Source organism: Lissotriton vulgaris, chromosome 6 (genome assembly GCF_964263255.1).
Source record: "Lissotriton vulgaris chromosome 6, aLisVul1.2, whole genome shotgun sequence".
In the NCBI taxonomy this organism is placed as follows: Eukaryota; Metazoa; Chordata; class Amphibia; order Caudata; family Salamandridae; genus Lissotriton; species Lissotriton vulgaris.
Window position 1 is genome coordinate 1497450302 of NC_141694.1, and position 15537 is coordinate 1497465838.

Consider the following 15537-nt stretch of genomic DNA (forward strand, 5'->3'; position numbering starts at 1 on the left):
TGGAAGGACTCCCAGCTACAGGGGGTCAGACTCGTGTCTGTGGTGGCAGCATCCATTTTGTGGAGCTGAGGCTTTAGTTAACTTTAACCGGGGTTCACAGTTACATACATGTCGTGTCCCTCTAGAAGGGTGGAATGCTAACCCCGTCACCAGAATTGGCGAGGGGTTAGTATTCCAATTCGTATGACACCTTACTCGACATGTTTTGATAAAGCAATACCAAAGTTAGCATTTAACCGCGAGGATTATAATGCACTTAAGAGTATATGGTATGCGATATCATGGAACAGCTATTAGGACTTGATTCCGCAAGCTGCAGACAGGCTCAGCTCATGCCAGAGCACCATCTCACACGATTCCAAGCACTCTGCCTTCAGGATTGTCAAGGCCTGCCATAGGAGTGACTGATAGGAATCTGTGTGTCCATTTTAGGGTTAGGTATAGGTATACTACACCTACAGCAAAGGGTGATTACACGACTTTGCCCCAGCTGTCATGCAGCCAGTTGTGTCAAATTTAGGAGGCCAGCCAGGGGTGGCATAATACATGCTTCAGCCCCTGGCAGCCCTGGGTACACCCATGCCCTGAGTTACAGGGTCTGATAGGGTGGCCCAGTACCAATTGAAAATGCACCTAGGGTACATGGAATCCATTTTACAGAGAGAGCAGTAGGCCTGGGGTCCTGATTGGCAGGGCCCCAGGTCGACTATGTCAAAAACCAGCTAAAACACAGGGCAAAAAGTTGGGGGCAACCATAGTCAGGAGGTACCTTCCTACACAACCCCCCCCCCCCCAAACGAAAGGAGATAAGGCTATCCTTGTCCAGGTAAGCCTCTATTACCTAAGTGGCCATATAAGGAAGGACCAGCTCTGGCTTGGTTTCCCCCTGTGTCATGGTCCACTAGGCAACCCCTCACCCTAAGGGTATCTGAGGGTCTCCACCATAGGGAATCTCTGTCTCTGGTGTGTCTTGGGAAAGTAAAAGGCTGATGCTGGGATGGAGTACTGAAGTGAGGCTCCTCTACCTTTGGGCTCAACTTCCTCCAATCACCATCCATCATGTGTGCCTTTCTTTCTTTAGCTGAGATGCACTGAGCTCTCAGGGTCAGCCTCTGGCTACCTAAAGCTGGAGGCTGAGTCCCTCTGTTTGGCTTACTGGAGGGACAGGTCAGGTCTGGGGTTTTTAGGCCCCATGTTTGGCTGTGCCCAACAGTGTCCAGCTGTGGGAGGTCCCTAACTACTTTTAAGGGGGATCCCTCAGGAGTCTGTTTTATTTTCACTTGGCTAGGTTTACCAGCTTCAGTGATCCTAATCTGCTGATTAAGGGGTTCTTTTGGACAGGGGGCCCTTTGGGGTCCACCACTGGCCTCCCTGACCTCCACAGCCCTGGGCTGACTGAGGCAGGGTAGAGAGGTGCAGGTTACCTGCTCCAGACTGGGTCCCACCTGGGAAGGGTCCACTGCCATCAGGGGCTCTGCCAGGCTAGGCCTGACTACCTCTGGGGCAGTTCCTTCAACAGGGGTAGAGTCAGTTCCCTGAGGAGGCTGGCTCTCACCTAGTGTCTGGGAGGGGGAGGACTCTTCTTCCTCCTCAATGCTCTCTGTTTGAGTGGAGTGATCCATTGTTTCAGGCTTCACAACCTCACTATCTGTTTGAGTAGAGGCTGAGACCATTTCAACCTTGCCAATCTTTTCAGGAGGGCACTCAGTCTGTGTTTGGGCTGTGACTGTCACAGCCCTCCTATCCTGCTCTGGAAAGTCTGTCTGAGCCTGGGCAGTGGCTACCACTGCCCTTCCAACCTTTTCAGGGAGGACTGGTGCTTGGACTGGGGCTGTAGCTATTACTGCCCCACTAACCTGTCTGGATAGGTCTATCATTCTGGAATGAGTTTCTTGTTCCACCTCAGCCCATGCTGAGAGTTCCAGGTCATTCCCCAGTAAGCAATCTACAGGTAGGTTATCTGTCACTGCCACTCTCATGGGCCCTGTGACATTACCCCAGCTGAGCTTGACTACTGCCATGGGATGCCTTCTCTTCATTCCATGAATGTCTGTCACCTGATAAGTAAAACCAGGGGTCAGTTGAGCAGAGGGGACCAGATGGTCACTCACCATGGTGAGGCTGGCCCCTGTGTCTCTGAATGCCTCAACTTTCTGACCATTCACTAAAACTTCTTGTCTATACTTTCCCAAAATGTGGGGTCCAGTAGTGAAGTTGGCAAACCCCATGCCAGTCTCACAGACAAGAGTGTGGTCAGGGAACCTGGCTAGGCCATAGTCCTCCTGATTGCCCAAAGTAATGCCCACCACATTCTTGGGGGCACTCCCACCACCTGGGGGATTGCCACTAGTGGTAACAGGAGGTTTAGGAGTATTACCTGGGGGTATATTTCCCTTATTACCATTTTTAGGGCAACTGGCATCACTTTTGTAATTACCCACCTGTTTACAGGTATGGCAATAAGGTTTCTTCTGTTCTGAAGGAGTGTTCTGGGACCCACCACCCTTGTTGGAGTTTTGGGGCCCTTGGGAAGTCTTCTCTGTGGATTTATCCCCACCCTTCTCTTGAGGCTTGGTTGATTCCTTTTTCTGGTCACCACCCTGGTTTTTAGGCCTAACCCTGGTTCTGACCCATTTGTCTGCCCTCTTACCCAATTCCTGTGGAGAGGTCAGATCAGAGTCTACCAGGTGCTGGTGTAATAACTGGTTCTGACAATTATTTAAGATTTGCTCCCTCATAATTAGATTATACAATCCTTTAAAATCAGTAACCTTACTACCCAGTAGCCAGCCTTCAAAAGCCTTAGTGGCACAATCAACAAAGTCAGTCCAATCTTGAGACTGAGTTTTCTGGGTGTCTCTGAACAGCATCCTGTATTGTTCAGTGGTTAAACCAAACCCATCAACCAGTGTATTCTTCAAGATTTTGTAATTGTTAGCATCCTCCACCCTTGTGGTGAGGAGCTTATCTCTACCTTTACCATCAAAGGAGAGCCACAAGATAGCTGCCCATTGACTTTGGGGAACACCCTGCACAGTGCAGGCTCTCTCCAAAGCAGTAATCCATTTGTGGATGTCATCCCCTTCTTTAAAGGGGGGCACTATCTTATTCAGGTGCTTTGTATCAAAACTCCTTTCCCTATTGCTAGGTTTATTGCTGCCACCAGTGGGCTGTAGCCCACATAATTCTTGCTCTCTAGCAAGGGCAAGTCTCTCTTTGGCCAGGGCCAGTTCTTCCCTTTCAATCCTCAGTTTGATTGCCCTTTCTTCAGCTTCATACACTCTCCTCTTAGGGGAAGACATCCCTCTGTGAGAAGAGTTGAGAGAGCCATTGGTTCGAAGGGATCTGTTAGAGCCTCTTGATAGAGACCTAACTCGTCCATTCCCAATGTTAAGCTGACCTGAGAGTGGGCCCAGGAGTCCCCTAGTACCAAGCTCATGTCTGCTTAAGTTGGACCTGGTTAGTCTATTGACTTCTACCTGTCCCTTATCTGCCTCATCCCCTGACAACTGGTCCTCATCCTCATCCTCAGCATCATCTGCTTCCAGGAGGGGATGGTCCTGGCTATCAAAGGGTCCCTGTAAGGAGGGCAAACTTCCTTCTGGATTAGAAGGGTCTGGGTTACCAGCCCTACTGGCATCATAAGCCTCTAAGAGACCAATCAGAAAGGAAGTGGTGGGGTTAGACCCCTGTTTTAGCTTCCTGAGGGTACACACTTGTCTCATCTCATGGAAGCTAAGAGCAGCATATTTTGAAGTGAGGACCTGTGGAGGGTCCACTGACACAAGGGGATACTCAGAGTTTCCACCTTTGTCTGACATGCTGATTCTAGTGTGGTGTAAGTGATGCACCTACCTACACTATGGGTTTGCCTACTGATCCCTTGCTAAGAGTTGCAGCCAAGGTGTGCTAAGCCTTGAGGAGCTGCAACAGCTGGTTCAGTAGAACTCAGAGTATTCTAAGCTTAGTTATATGTACTAACAGTACTTATGTGATCTTTCAACAAGATATTCTTAGGATACGTGTGGTAAAACAACAGCAAGCTCAAATCCCAACCGCTGCCCACCAATGTGAGAAGGTGGCCTGATATGCAGTGGTCACTATTCTAGTGAACACTATGTATCAGTCCAGCAACCCTTATTGATGATTGGTTGTAAGTCAACCTTATAGACCAGCTATCCTAGTAGCGTGGATACGAGCAGTCTAAGGCTAAAGACTCGAGAGGGCGTGTTAAGCCAGCTGTTTACCACACATATACCCCTTGAATACCCAGTGAAAGGACACCACACAAGTGTTATGAAAATAAACAGTTATTTATTAAGAATCACAACAGCCCTGTACTCTTTATGAGGACAGGGTACTAAGCACAAACCAAAACTCTTACGAAAATACTTAAGTTAGCACAGTATATACAAATGCCCGAGGGGCACGGAAAACCATATACTTGAAAAGTGGAATGCAAAATTACTAGCAGGTAAGTACAGTACTACTAGGCTTTGGAATCGCTAGGACTTGACTATAGAATCGTTAGATTACTTCTAGGAGACCCAGGGGACTCGGGTGCAGTGTGTGCACTCTCACACGAGATGCAGGACAAAGTCTATGATAGCTAGGAATTGCAAAGTTAGTGTTCTCGGGCGAACCCGACCTGGTAGGGAGAAAACGAAAGTGGATCCTGACCCTTGGATAGTGAGGCTATGCTGGGGCACCGAAATGCCGAAGTTACCTAGCCCAGGGGCTGCAGCTGCATAGGACCCAAAAGACGTCGGGAATCCTCGTTGACGGACCAGGAGCCTGGAAGAAAGAAGTTGCTGGCAGGCGACCAGTGAAGAAAGTTCGGTGGATCCAAGCCTGGATCGATGGAAGATGACACCTGAAAGCAGAGGGGACCAAGTTCGTGACTACTAGCCAGTAGTCAGTGGGTACCAGGAGGGCACCGGATGGTAGCCACCTCGACTAGGCGAGTGGGTGACGCTGTGCTCGGAGATCTCACGGACCAGGAGGCGTTGTCGGCGACCAGGATGGAGGAGCGAGCTGTCCCACGAAGATAGAAGCTGTCGGCGTCGCTGGACCCAGGATTGGGCAACAAAGCCTTGGCAAATTCAAGCCCACGCGGTGGACCTAAAATGGCGTCTGGAGTGGACCAGGAGGGTCCGGGGTGCCTCTCTTGAAGAAGGAAGCAAGGGCCAGTCTGGAGCAACCAGACCAGCAGCAGTGATGTCGTCGGGCGTCGTGAAGAAGGCCACAAGCCAGCCGGCTAGTAGCCACACAGCGCGGTGAGCACGCAAAAGCAGAAGGGCCCCACGCAGATCGTGGAGATGCTGGAGGGCTGATCTTCGGTGCTGGAGCTGCTCAGGGTTGGGGCTTCTCGGACCCCAAAGCACTCACCAGTGGAAGACTCGGTGGGCTTGTTACAAAGAAGTCGTGCAGTCTTGGCGATCGTCGGTCCCTCGAGGTCTCGTCGCACTCACGGTTCTCAGCTTTGCTGTAGAGGTGAGTAGAGGTCAGAGGGGCCAGGGAAGCCGGGTCTCGTCGAGCTGGGTCGTCGGATTCGTGAAGAAGGACTTGCAGCAGACCGCAGTGTTCTTAGGATGGTGCCCGCTTGATGCAGGGTGACTACTCCTCTTGAAGAAGAAATCTTGAAGTCCTTTCGAAGAAAGTCGTGTCTTGATTCCAAAGATGATCTAATTTGAACAGGGGGCCCGCTCCCATCTTTATACTAAAAAAGGGGGCTGACCCGGTGACTAGGTCCTGCCTATGGGTGGGACTAGGAGGGGGGTGGTTACACCCCTCTGCCATGCCGGACTTTCCCCAGGCCAGGGGCTGGTGTGCCCCTGGAACTGGTTCAGACCGGCCTATGCGTAGTGAGCACCGGGGTGCCACTCAGCAGTCACCTTCCTGAAAAGCCCTGCCTACCCAGGATACACAAAACCATGTCTGGGACGGTGCTAGCACCGCCCCTGACAGGAAACCCTTTGTCCAGGCTCCCCTCGCTGGAAGGACTCCCAGCTACAGGGGGTCAGACTCGTGTCTGTGGTGGCAGCATCCATTTTGTGGAGCTGAGGCTTTAGTTAACTTTAACCGGGGTTCACAGTTACATACATGTCGTGTCCCTCTAGAAGGGTGGAATGCTAACCCCGTTGCCAGAATTGGCGAGGGGTTAGTATTCCAATTCGTATGACACCTTACTCGACATGTTTTGATAAAGCAATACCAAAGTTAGCATTTAACCGCGAGGATTATAATGCACTTAAGAGTATATGGTATGCGATATCATGGAACAGCTATTAGGACTTGATTCCGCAAGCTGCAGACAGGCTCAGCTCATGCCAGAGCACCATCTCACACGATTCCAAGCACTCTGCCTTCAGGATTGTCAAGGCCTGCCATAGGAGTGACTGATAGGAATCTGTGTGTCCATTTTAGGGTTAGGTATAGGTATACTACACCTACAGCAAAGGGTGATTACACGACTTTGCCCCAGCTGTCATGCAGCCAGTTGTGTCAAATTTAGGAGGCCAGCCAGGGGTGGCATAATACATGCTTCAGCCCCTGGCAGCCCTGGGTACACCCATGCCCTGAGTTACAGGGTCTGATAGGGTGGCCCAGTACCAATTGGAAATGCACCTAGGGTACATGGAATCCATTTTACAGAGAGAGCAGTAGGCCTGAGGTCCTGATTGGCAGGGCCCCAGGTCGACTATGTCAAAAACCAGCTAAAACACAGGGCAAAAAGTTGGGGGCAACCATAGTCAGGAGGTACCTTCCTACACCTTTCATGGCTGGACAACACCTACTTGTCTCTAAAGGAGCTATCAGCTAAGTTGGCCATGCTGTTGTGCTTGGTTTCCTGTAGGCGTGTGTCTGATGTGCGCGCTCTGGATATATCGGCGTGAGTCTTCTCCCCTGATGGGGTCACTTTTACTGTGGGGCGTCGCACAAAGTCGGCGTCGCGATCTATCTCATACCCAGCTTTTCTGGACACTCCTAAGTTGTGTGTTGTGCAATGCTTGAAAGCTTATGAGGGGATAACTTTAGAACTCCGCCCTCCGGGCGAACGTCAATTGCTGATTGCCTTGCGGAAGCCACACAATGCAGTCTCCTCCCCCACTATTGCAAGGTGGGTGCGTTGGGTCATGCAGGAAGCAGGCACCGATACGAAGCTTTTTGGACCTCACTCTGCCCAGAGGGGCCATGGCTTCTAAGGCATTTGCAGTGGGTGCTCGCTTGGAGGATTTAATGCGAGCTGCAGATTGGTCCTCGGACTCCACGTTTAAAAGGTTTTATTTTAAACCAGTAGTGGATCTGGCCCAGTTGGTGGTGAGTAAGCTTTGAACTAGCATAATCCGAAGCCTCCGGTCCTGACATAGAATCGAAATTTGCCTAGCTTACGTAACGGTAAGTTTCAATTCTATTAAGGACACGGAGGCGAGGATTATCCCACCCGGAGTGCACAGTGGTTCACACCCGCCCGTATGGCAGTAAGTAAAGTCTTTTCCTTTATGCGGTTATGTTATGTTGCCAGTACATGATGCTCCTCTGTCTCATGCTGTCCCACTCCTGTGACACCTCGTTTACGCTGTCGTTTTTTCTGACAGGCAACGAGGGGAATAAACAGGATCAGTGAGGCGGATGCGTGATCTGCGCGAAGAAAGAGGAGGAAGAGGAAGAGAGGACTGGCTATCTATCTGTGGTAGACATGGTGGAAGGACTGTCGATTGGAAATACAGAAGAGACTCTTGGGAGTTGTGGTTTTCTGGACTGTTAGATCGTTTCTGTAAATGCTCTTTTGGATTGGAAGCATTTTTTCACTGTTTGAGTATTTTCCTGAGCTGCTGTGGAGTTTTTATGTTAATAAAGCGAAGGAAGATATAGCATAATCCTCGCCTCCGTGTCCTTAATAGAATTGAAACTTACCGTTACGTAAGCTAGGCAAATTTCGATTCAGGGTGGATTTAACAACATGGTTTCTATATCACTTCCAGGCAAATCCTGGCACCAATCTTGGAAGCAGAATGTTATGCAGTAATGACTGGTGAATCTAGGTACAGAAAGTCAGATAGCATTTGTAGATTTCCAAAACTGGAATCTATGTTGTGAAACCTGGTATTACAATCTCACTACAAATTATTTAGAGGTAGTGTGTAGTAAGGTCTATTTCATTTCTAAGAAATGAAGAGACCTCTAGAAGAGAGGAGATTAGAAAAAAAGGAAGTGAATATATATTATCTGTTTGTGTAGAAAAGTTTAATTTCCATCTAAACCAAAATGTTTTATGCAATCACAAATCAATGAGGTGACCCATTTGCAGGTGCCTTGTTCCAGTGCAAAGAAACGGGAAACTAATGTGAGATGCAAAAAATGTGGATCTATAGTAGAACCATCTTATATTCCTCACAAAAAGAAATCTTACCCTTATTTGTGTTATTTAAAACCTGCACTATATGCATGATAACTAAATAATGGAATTTAAAGAATCCAATAATGAAGACGTATTTAACAAATAAAGCCACTGATTAAAAGTCACGGTGCAAATACACCTCTTACACAAAGCTTGACAAAGAATTGGATCATGTGCAAAATGGAAGCGTGTGGATATAATAGATTTATTTCTCAGAAGACATTAACAGTTATAAAAAGTTCACTCAGAAAACATGTTGAAAATGCTGAAAAATATTTTATCCTGCAGCGATATGCACCAGGGTACAATTTACCTTAAATGTACCTTAAATTAGATATTGCAAACAAAGACAAATTTCCAAACAAGTATTGTTAAAAGCAATCAAATGTTAGAAGATGTTAGCCGTCCTTTTGCCAATGCTTGTTGCTGATAATGAGCAGCAGCTTGGGCAAAATAAAGCCAAAATCTAGCTGCAGTGTGATTACGCAAGCTTGAGCTAATGTATTGCTGCTCAGGCCATTTTGCCTCTTGATCCCAGGATAATGAAGTATGTGCATGTGTGTCTCCATGCATGCATGTCATAAGTCATGATCCAATGGCTGTTTCTTTAATTTTAACATACCTTTCCGAGATGCTGGACACACATCTTAGGCGTTAGAGAGGGCGAGAGCCTGGGAGAGATTGGTCATGGAACTCGCACTCCCTGCAGACGAGGATGGAGGGACCCCTGCGCATAGCCCTGGGACACACCGGCCGAAGGGGGTCAAGATGACAGGAAGTCGCCGAGAACTACTTGGTTGCACACTGATACCCCACACTGGATAGTGAGTGAGATGCATCTTACTACATAGTATCTACTGGTCCATTTGCGAGATAGGAGTTATGCAGACAGCCCCTTTACAGCCCAATGGGCTGCACCACGACACGCCTAGGGGGTGTGGGGGTGTAGAGTGTTGAAGGGGGGAGAGAGGGGAGGGGGGAGGAAGGGGAGATTATAGTTAGAGTAGGAAATAGTGGTTGGAGGCGGGGCTCAGGGGGGAGGGTAGTTGGTCCGGTTGCAGTTGGTTACATTGCCACTTTAATAACTCAGAGCGCAATAGTTATGTGTACACAAATTCCACAGATGCACATGGTCAGTAATGGCGTCATAGCCTGAGGATAGGGCGCTGTCTATGATTATTTTATGATCCGATAGAAATGTTATGCGGGACTTTAAGCAATGATCTAAGAGGACATCAAATTTAATACAACACCCAGACCTACACTGCGCACGAATGTGAAATATCACATGTATGAAGAGCTGCCAACGAGAGAACCCTCTGAAGTCTTTGTTACACTGCATCACAGAAGAAGAATTAGGGAGCTGGGTGTGGGGGGCTATGCTCTATTCTCTGTATGAAGTTGTTATTTTGTATGCAGTCACAAACTTCATAGGTCCAGTATTTGTATATGCTGAAAGTATATTCCTCATGGTACAATGTATGTGATTATTAAGACTAAATGCCAATAACATTTTTTTTTTTAAATTCTGGACACACATCTTAGAATGGCAAATACAATAAAATGTTTTTAAAAAGAATGCTGGACACACATCTTACATCTTAGAATGGCAAATACAAAATAAAAAAATGTGAACAAAAGCACATTTAGTGAACGAAGTAGCCAGAAAAATGCTACAGTAACTGGGATGGGAAAGGGCAGTGGTGCAACGGAAAAGCTGGAGTTCAGTGTATGAAATAAAAGTAGAGCCGGACAGAGAGCAATCAATGAACTTGGGGGAAAGATATTGGGGAGCAAAACAGAGAGCACAGGGCGCAAATGTGAAGTGGAAGATATTACACAGGGGAGAAAGTAAGCAAACAGATGCACTCTCATGGAGGTCTGAAAGCAAAAGAAACAAGCATTTACAATGCAATGGTCTCGTCTTTGTTAAAGTTAGAGCTATTGGCATTGCTCATGACATTTTTGTTTTTAAAACATATAAATAAATGGCATTGTCATTTACAATGCCAATAGCTTAATCTCTCGCAAATGCGAGACCTATTGCATTTGCACCCACACACACACACACCGGGCCACATACAGAGCCACACAGAGAGCCACACACACCCACACACACACAGAGCCACACGCACCCACACACACAGAGCCACACACAGAGCCACACACACACAGAGCCACACACACACAGAGCCACACACACAGACAGAGCCACACACACAGACAGAGCCACACACAAACAGACAGAGCCACACACAAACAGACAGAGCCACACACACAGACAGACAGAGCCACACACACACAGACAGAACCACACACACACAGACAGAACCACAAACACATTATCACATGGGGTGTCACCAAAATGCAAAATAGACAATCTCATAGCAGAGAGAAATATAATCATACACAGACAGTAATAATTACGGTCTGTCTATGATTTTAGCTATAATACGACATTCGCAACATCACTCACGTGACGTGGAGGCTCCCGGACCAACAGTTTTCATCAACCCCTGGACCCGCCGATTTCATCAGCCCACTGCCCACGCCCACGGTCACCACCTGACTGAAAAGAGTTTCACTCAGAAAACTTGCTAAACCAGACTAGGGAACGACCTAACACCTCCTCTCAGTGAGCCCAGTGGGCGGACTCTCCTTCATTGGTGCTCTGAGAAGAAATCACGAGCCAATCGCATGGGGGCCAGCCCAAGCAGCCTATGGTAGGCAGAGGCGCCAGATAGGCTCTGCCCTCTTGTTCTGTGCCCTCCACTGACAGAGCAGTGGGAGTCTGGTGAACAGGTCCTGAAGTGTGTGAGCCCCTGGTGTGCCATGGTGCCACTTACCTCTGTGATGGAGTGTGGTCGCTTCTGACCTGCGCTGCACAGACTGCTCTCCGACAGACACATGGGTCAAATATTCAAAAATGAGAAAAAGCATGGCGACAAAATATAAACATGTATAACAATAACACGTGTAATCGACGCATGCACACAAAATATCAATAAAATGCACAAGGAACATGCACCTTTTACCTCGATCTCCCCTCTCCAAATAGTCTGCAGCCACTGTCAACCGCTGGATGTTGATCATGTGCACACCATCCATGTTTAAATTGTTTTAAAATCATTTAAAAATAATCCTTCAAAAGGTTGACCGAGTTAAAAAAAATAAGCGTACTGGTTCCTTTTCGAGTAAATTTGAAATAAAAAATTGCACCGTTGCTTATCGCCTCCACAGGAGAAATATCGAAGCAGCCGATTAAAAAAATGAAATAAATAAAGAGATGAGTCTGGCTGTGGGAACCTTGCAGGGCCACTTCGGAATCGTGCTCGTATTTCAATGCTGTTGCTCTTATCTTTGCAAAGTATCAGGGCTCGTTAAAATACGCTTTAAAAGAAGGTATATAACGCCAGTAAGATACAAATAATAATAAATAATAATAATGGTGGATGGGAAGACTGTCCGCAAAGCCTGGGCTGACTGCTGCCTTGCTGCTGTCAGCCTCCCTCTGCTACACAGTTTTGTTTACCTCTGGATGCTGCTGAGGCTGGAGAGAGAGGAGGAGCATGGCAGCAGCTGACAGCAGAGGGACGACAACGCTTTCTGGGTAATGTAGTTTTGAAGCCAGAGAACCCAAGGACAGCGGAAAGATCGGAGACAGTTGGTATCACGGGAAGGGTAGTTTGGTTTCGAAGCGGAAGTTCATGAGGCAATGAGGAGTGCCTATGGGATAGGTAGCTCCAAAGTGCGCTTCGGATGCTCGGGAAGGAGGAGCAGCATAAACAGGCGTATTGGGTAATGCGGTTTATTTTGAAAAACACGACATGGTGGAACTGAATAAAAAGGAAGTTTGGCAAGAAACCTATGTTGGAAGTGTCAGCGGTGGTAGTCCGAGGAAGCGCTGCACAATTGGAATGCAGAATTTAAGGGACTTTAAGGCTTCATAAATCGGAATGCGGCACGAGCAACAAACCAAACGGAGTCTTAGGGGTAACACCACCATGTTTCTCCGAGGTCAAGCAGAAATGGCTCGGAGAAACGCCCCGTTATTTTCAGACTGGGGGGCGTGTTTTTCTTTCTCTCCTCTTCCCATTGGCTGGAATGTAAACAACTTGCGTGTTTTGACTTGTTGTTGTTTACATCCAGCCAATGGGAAGAGGAGAGAAAGCAACAAAAAACACTGCCCTCAATCCTAAAAAGACGGGGCTTAAATGGAAAGACAAACCTCTTCTCCAATGGCTGGCCTCCGTTTGGGAAGCCAGCCAATGGAGAAGAGGGGCGAGTTTAAGCCCCATACTAAGAAACATAAAATTTCACCAGCGAGACTGCGCAAGCGCGGCCTTCGCTAGCCAAGACCTAAAAAGTTGTTTCCTTAGTGGAAGAAGTGGAAGGAAACAAGTTGTTCAATCAAAAGGATGATAAAGATGTTATGCTCCAGAGGAGTAACATGCTTTACAAGAATATGGAACAGCATGGAATAAAGAGCAAGCGAGTTTGTCAAGAAAGCATAAGTATTCTTCAAATTAAGTCTGTCAACAACAAAAAACCAAAACAGGTGATCAGCGAGACCTTAAACGTAGTATATTCTATACTTAGGAATCAAGTACAGATTCAAAATGTAGTGAAGCCAACAATGACCATTTTACAAAACAGATAATAAAAGTAATACTAATTCCAGGACTTAAATTTCCAAAGGAAACTTAGAGAATGATATCACTAAAAAACCTATATTCTTAAACCGAACAAGACTGGCATTACCCCTTTTGGTGATAGGGTAACATAACAATTTATCACCACATAATCAGTTCTCCATCTAGAAAATTTACATTTACATCCATTTTCTAGAAAAAAGTCACTCATTAAAAAGAATGCTTATGTGATGCTCCACTAACAAAAAGATTTTGAGCTGTGCCAAACAAACAAGCTAATAAAAGGTTGCAGCAACAACAGCAGTAGCCCTAATTAACCTATATTCGTTTGTTATTTCATACATCACAAAGACAACAATATTTAACAAATACCCCTCGTAATGTGCCCTATAGACTACCACAGAAACTAGCAATATCAAGAATAGAGGAGTAGAAAGATACTTGTTGGTGAGAAATAGTTGAGAAAAAGTCCATTTAAAATGACAAAATAAAAATATATGCTCATCGATGTGAATGGTGGTTGGTGAAATACACCAACGGCCCTTAAAAACAAAGCAGCACTGTAAAGAAACCTCGTGAAGATTAATGAACAGAGATGCAAACAATGCTGCCAACTGTTAAGAAACAGATATCTTTTCAAGGATTACATCTGGTGAGCGGTAACTGCCACAGGTATAGAGCTCTACATTTGTGCTTGGGGGGCTGAGCATTTCAGGGTGGGAATGCCATCAATCGTTGTGCAGACTCGCAAACATTTGTGGATATCTTACAAAGTATACCTCTTCGCCAATTAACAAAGCTGAGCTCTCGCAACTACATGTGAGGTAACAAAACAGGGTACAATGACCAAATTTGAAAAAGAAGCGCAGAAGCAGGTTCTTTGGTGTATATCTTAACATTCGCCGACACGTTTTTCGTCGTGTACGGTTGAGTCAACACGACTCTTCAGGGCTGGCGATACAAAATAACGTAAGCATGTCATTCTGCGTTCATGTACATCTATGAAAACTGCATATAGTGACAAGAGGTGCATCCAACATGCAGTAGTGACGTGCGTGTTCATTCGCACACGGTGGGTGAGATTGGTGATGATGCTGACATAATGGGGCGAGTGATTGGTCTATAGTGCTAGTGTGCACGTCGTGAGTGAGATGTAAATTAAAAGACCTGTGTGTGGTCGTTATTCACTCGTACACAGTGGTCCTAAATTTAGAGGGTTTCTAGGGTGGAGGGCGTTTACAGTGAGGTGTAAAGAATATTGATAAATTGTATGTGAGAGAACAAGGTAACTATGCGGCGTAATAGCGTGGTAGAGTTAACGGTGCCTATTGAAGGAAAAGATCCAGACAGCACTGTCCATGCATTTAGCTACTATTCTATGAATAAGTGGTATTACCTTCAACTCCAATTCCAATTGTAAGGTTGGAGTAAGTCTGGGTCTTGTAATCTCTGTTCTGGCTAAGTAGCGTAAGGAAAAAAAAAGGGGGGAAAAGAAACTCATAAGGAGGCTTCCAAAACAAGGGAAATGTATATAGTACCTTAGGTTAACCAAGGTCGGGATACTGGGCAGAAAATCAATATTTCTCTTACCACTCAGTATTCAGTATGACTAAGTTATAGTCGATACAATTGAGAGATTGAACCAGTAGGGATATAGGGGTGGTGATTCTCTCGTTTATATGTGGTCACTTCCCACTGGTGGTGATGGATCTCGAGTTAGGCGCTACATAGAGATAAAAGAATAGTAAGTTTGTGCGTCGATGCGCTATATTCTGTTTCTACAAAAAGTATTACAGTTGCTGTGGTGCGTTAGATCTGGTTGCCCAGTCACGGGTTAAAAAGCAAAAACGCAAGGATTTACCTGGGTAACGCTTGGGTATCAAGCGGAAAGCCGGGAGGGGATTCTACTGTAGTGCCACACGAAGGAAACGGGTGCGTCTCCTCTACGGCGGTATGCTGATGAGCAAAAAAGATTCCAATTAGAATGGTGTCCATCAGGACACGCACCCAGAGCCCTGGGCACCCGACGTTTTATCTAGAAAACGCGGGCATGTAGTCCAAGAAAAGGCGGTGGGAAAAGTAACACTCACCCGATAAAGGCAATCCCTCCTCTGTTAGTTCCCGGCGGTCGTCTCTCGTGTACGAACACGTGACCCCGGGCGAGGAGGGATTATAACAGATTTGGTAGACATCGATGACGTCCTTCTATTAGCTATGTTAACATGGGCGCCATTTCTAAGAGGGGAAAATACAGATGAAAGGGGCACGTTTGTGTATCTCTTTCCCGCTATGTCTGTAGTTCACCTTATTATAGTTCGCTGTCTTAGTTAGGTAAAGGAGCAAATGTAATTCAATATGGTGTGAATAGGTAGAATAATTGGATGCTGCTCGGAAATGGAAATTTGTTTCACCATTCCTGCGTATGGTGAGAGTGTTGAGGAACCACAAGGGAGTCAGTTATCTATCTCATCATAAATTTGTTAG

General features: G+C 46.5%; 1 protein-coding gene across 2 annotated transcripts in view; it reads right to left on the minus strand.

Annotated features, from left to right (window-relative positions):
• Window positions 1–15537, minus strand: part of CCDC88A (coiled-coil and HOOK domain protein 88A) — an 865879-nt gene that overhangs the window by 562186 nt on the left and 288156 nt on the right. The window lies entirely within an intron of this gene.